Raw genomic sequence first — 5171 nt, forward strand, 5'->3', positions numbered from 1 at the left:
GACAAGCAAACAGAAAGGACATTGTTGGGTGGGAGGGAGGAGAGGGAGGAGGGAGGGAGGTTTCGGTAAAGGGCCACAATAATCAACCTCATTGTATATCGACAAAATAAAATTAAAAAAAAAAAATTAACTTGGGCCGGCCCGGTGGCGCACTGCTACAGTGCGCCGCTTGGGAAGCGCAGCGGCGCTCCCGCCGAGGGTTCGGATCCCACATACAGACCGGCCGCTCACTGGCTGAGCGAGGTGCGGGCGCAACACCGAGGGTTGCGATCCCGTTGCCGGTCCCAGTCCGGTACGGGCGCAACACTGAGGGTTGCGATCCATTGCCGGTCACGAAAAAAGACAAAAAGGAAAAAAAAAATTAACTTTAAGATATAATTTATATACAAAAAAATGCACTCAGTTTGATCAGTTGTGACAGATATATACATTTATGAAACCATGATGCCAATAAAGATACAGAACCACACAAAGTATTCTCATGACTACGAGGGTACTTCAAAGAGTTCACGGGAAGATTCATATTACCTTACAATTGCATGTTTCCACAGACTTTCTGAAGTACCTTTGTATTCAGTTAATCCCCATGCCCACCACCAGCCCCAAGCAACCTTCAGTCTGCTATTAGTCACCATAAAGTTTTGCCTTTTCTTGAATTTCATACAAATGAATCATACAGTATGTACTCTTCGGTGTGTGGTGTGTTTCATTCAGTATAATGTTTTTGAGGTTCACATAATTATCATTGTTATCAGTAATTCATCTTTTATTACTGAGTAGAGTCCCACTGTAGGAATATGTCACAGTTTATCCATTCTCCTGTTGGTGAACATCTAGGTTGTTTCTAGTTTGGGGCTTTTAGGAATAAAGCTCTTATGAATTTCAGCATTCAAGTCTTTGTTTAGACACATATTTTCACTTTCTTGGGTAAATATGTACAAGGAGAATTGTTGGGTCATATGTTAAGTATGTTTAGCTTTGAAAGAAACTGCCAGATTGTTTCCCAACGTGATTGGACCACTTTACATTGCCACTATCAATATATGAGCATTCAGGCTGGCCCCGTGGCTCACTTGGGAGAGTGCAGCGCTGGGAGCACCGAGGCCACGGGTTCGGATCCTATATAGGGAAGGCCGGTGCGCTCACTGGCTGAGCGTGGTGCAGACGACACTAAGCCAAGGGTTGCGATCCCCTTACCGGTCACAAAAAAAAAAAAAAAAAAAAAAAATGAGCATTCCACGGGCTCCGTATCCTCACCACCTCTTGGCATGGTTAGTCTTTTTAATTTTAGCCATTCTAATAGGTATGCAGAGCAGGAACTCTTTGCGGTTTTAATTTACATTTCCATGATGCTATAGACTGAGTATTTGCAAATGTATATGTTAAAACCTTATCACCATTGGATGATACTAGCAGGTGGGGCCTTCAGGAAGCCATCAGGAAGCAGGACCTCACCAGACCACAAATCTGCCAGTGCTTTGACCTTGGACTTCCCAGCCTCCAGAACTATGCAAAACAAATTTCTCTTGTTTGTAAGCCACGCAGTCAATAATATTCTGTTATAGCAGCCTGAACAGACTAAGATACCTTATGACTAATAGTGCTGAGAATCTTTTCCTATGCTTCTTGTTTTCAGCAAAATGTCTGTTTAAATCTTTTCCCTTCTTTTCTATTGAATTGTGTGTCTTATTATTGAGTTGTAAGAATTCTTTATATATTCTGGAGACAGGTCTTTTGTCAGACATGTAGGTAGTGAATATTTTCTCCCAGTCTGTGGCTTACTTTTTCATTTTCTTAATGAAGAGCAGAATTTTAAATTTTTTAAAGTACAACCTACCAATTTTTTTTCATATTTCTTTATCTTAAGAAACTGTTGCCCATCCTAAGGTTACAAATTCTTTTCATATATTTCATTCCAGAGTTTTGTAGTTTTAGATTTTATGTCTATGAGCCATTCAAGTTACACTGGAGATAAAAAGATGACAGATTCTGTCTTTGTCTGCAAGGAGCTCACGACTTAGTGTGGGAGATACATAAGCCAACTGATAATTATAATACCATGTGGAAAGTGCTAGACAGAGGTATACACATCACTTCCTTTAATTTAATCATATGAATTTAAGTGATTGCACATAAGCATCTAGCACTACAGAATGCAATCTTCTCGGTGCCAATTGAATGATGTATGGTGTGAGGTAAGAATCAAGGTTCATTTATTTGTATAGGGTTATTGACATTCTCTTTCCAACCTCTCCTACTGGTTTCTAAACCTGCCACCTGAGACGGGTCCCAGAGCCCTCCATGTTGACAGATTGAGTGGCTACTTTTTGGTTCTCATTTTACTTGGTCTCTCTGCAGTATTTTAGCCCATGCACCACTCTCCCGGGCCATCTCTCTCTTCACCTGAAGAGTTCCTCAGTCCTCTGTTTTTCCTCCCACCTTCCTCTCCTTGGCTGGCACCTGCCCTCACCAGAGTGCAACCGATGCCCACCTCATCTCTCTCTCTCCATCTCTCTCACTTGGTGTTCTTCTCCAGTTGCATGGTCTTACATACCATCAATATGCCAAGAACACACAAATTATTTCATTACCAGCCCATACATTGTTCCTGAACTCCAAAATTGTTGACCCAAATCCATCCACATGGTTATCTAGCAGGCATCTCACACTTAACATGATTAAAGGAGAACCTTTGACTCCACCCTTTTCCATGTTTGTGGCTCCCTGGCCCTCCTGCATCTCAGTACATGGGTGGACATCTCCTGACTGATCAGGCCTCTTTGGGCTGGGCATCCTGGCTGAAGAGCATTTGTCAGGCAAATCTGCTCTGAGTATGCACAAGGAGAATGAGGTGAGGTCTCCAGACTTTGCCACCTCCCCTAGATTCATAATAGTCTGACTGTTATGCAGCCCTGTGTGGGCGGAGGAAAAGGGAGTCCAGACCTCAGGCCCCCATCATTGATCTGGGGCATCTTGAATTTACTGAATGTGGGCCAGCATATTCACTATGCTTCTCTGACATCACCATGACAGGCGCAACCTGAGTGCTCTTGGATGGGGGTAAGGAGGAGTCAATATTCCAGATATGGATCCTCTAGTTGGATGCAGGAAAGAAACCTACCTCTCCTCTCACCCACTCCCAACTCCTACCCCTCTTCACTGCCTTTTGAATTCTTGCCCATCCATTCGAGCTGCCTTTCTAGTGAACGTGCCATAGACCACTGTGTGCAATGGTGAGCTCTCCCACCTGGGAACGACTCTAGCCTTTCCATCTGCATTGCTCAATTGGCACCGAGCAGATGCACCTTATAGTATTAGCTTTTTATGTGCAATCACTTAAATTTATGTGATTAAATGACAGGAGGTGATGTGTATGTGCACACCTCTATCTAGCACTTTCCACACAGTATTATAATTGTCGGTTGGCTTGCGTGTCTCCCCCACTAAGCCGTGAGCTCCTTGAAGACAGAGATGTCATCTGTCATCTCCTTATCTCCAGTGCCTGGCACCCAGTAGGTGCTCAACGACATTTGAATGCACGAATGTCTGAAAGCACTTTGTATGATATAAAGCACTAAATACACTGGGAGCATAATAATGAGTTCTGATGATGCTGTTTACAAGTCGTCTCCACAGTGAGGACAGAATTTTCTTCCTCCGTGAGCCCATCAGAAGACTCAGCCTGGTTCTCATCTGCACAGTGGGCAATGCCTACACCTGCTGACTAAATTTAAAGAGACTCCAGTTGCCTCTGATGTCCCCGACTTGTCTCTTGGAACATGCAACCAGAGCTCTAAACTGGGATCTGGTGAACGGTACAAAACCTGCTCTGCTCTGCTGCTTACCAACTGGGTATCCTGGGCAAGTCTCATCTTCCCTGAGCCTGCTTTCTCATTTGCAAAACAAGAGGCTGGGCAGCCTGATCCTGAGGTGCCCTGGGTCAACCTCTGATCTCAGCACTGGGGCTGTGTCGCTATGGGGACCAGGGGTGGGGGACCTTGGATGTCAGATGATGACACAAATGTCACCTCTTTCATAAGAAGAGGCCAGGGGGAGGGCGAGAAAGGCAAGGAATCAGTGATCAACAACTCGGCTGTGACAGGGAGGGAGTCGGAGCAGAACCCATCTCCCTTTAAAATTCCAGGCCGGCGGTGTGTGCTTTGGATAAAGTTCAGGTAATTGTGCCTTTGGCTCGCCTCCTCCCGCTCCCCGCCTCTCCCCCTGTGCTGCACTGACAGAGCTCTAATAATTGGGTGCTGCTGCTTAAACTCATCAGCTCCAGCTTCCTGAAAGGAACGTTGCAATTAGCAGTCTTCACCCTGTAATAAAGCCTTTAATATCCACTTTCATGGTTCATATTACAGCCGTTCAGGCCTGTCCCCTTGCACACAGCCTGTCAGGCAGCGGGGCTGGGTACCCACGAGGGAGCTGCCCGCTGAACGGCTCTGCAAACAATTGTTCCAGAGGCCCAGCAATCCAGGCCAGGCAGCTGGGGAACAGGGCTGGGAAGCGGGAAGGGCGATTTCTGCTCTCCAGGGGGCCTTTGGGGGGATGGGAGGGAAAGGGAAGGGGCCGCCTGGCCTTCCTCTCCCTTCTGCCTCTCGCACCCACCCTCCTGGCTTTGTCACCTCTCCAATGGGGCTGCCCTCCACTTAACTGCTGGAAATTGTAAAAGAGGACCGGGAAGATGGAAGTGGTGCTGGGGAGAAACAGGATTCTGGGTGGAGGGTCTGCACCTGTGCACACCTGCTGGCAGGTCACAGACGTTGGACGGGGAGGCCATCCTGAGTGGTGGTGGTAGGGGGCACGTGGTGCTGGGGTGGGAAACACCTTCAGCTGGATTCCCTGACCACCCTGCCTGAGTGGTGGCCCATCGGGGAAGCGCATCCCCTGGGGCAGGTTGGCAGGGTCGTGCTCAGTCTCGCACATATGCATGCCAACATGTAATGAGTACGAACTGTGTGCCAAACACAAAGCACCCGAGGGCTTCCTGGAGAAGGTGTTACATATGTGGCAGAGATTGTACTTTCCCAAAGTGGCCACAATATTTCCATCCCACAGGCTCTCTCAGAACCTTGCCATGACCTCATCAAGGGGTGGAGTCTATGTCCTCTTCCTTTGAACCTGGGCAGGCCCTTGTGACAACCTTGATGAGCAGAAGTAGCAGATGT

Source organism: Galeopterus variegatus, unplaced genomic scaffold (genome assembly GCF_000696425.1).
Source record: "Galeopterus variegatus unplaced genomic scaffold, G_variegatus-3.0.2 Scaffold2982, whole genome shotgun sequence".
NCBI lineage: Eukaryota > Metazoa > Chordata > Mammalia > Dermoptera > Cynocephalidae > Galeopterus > Galeopterus variegatus.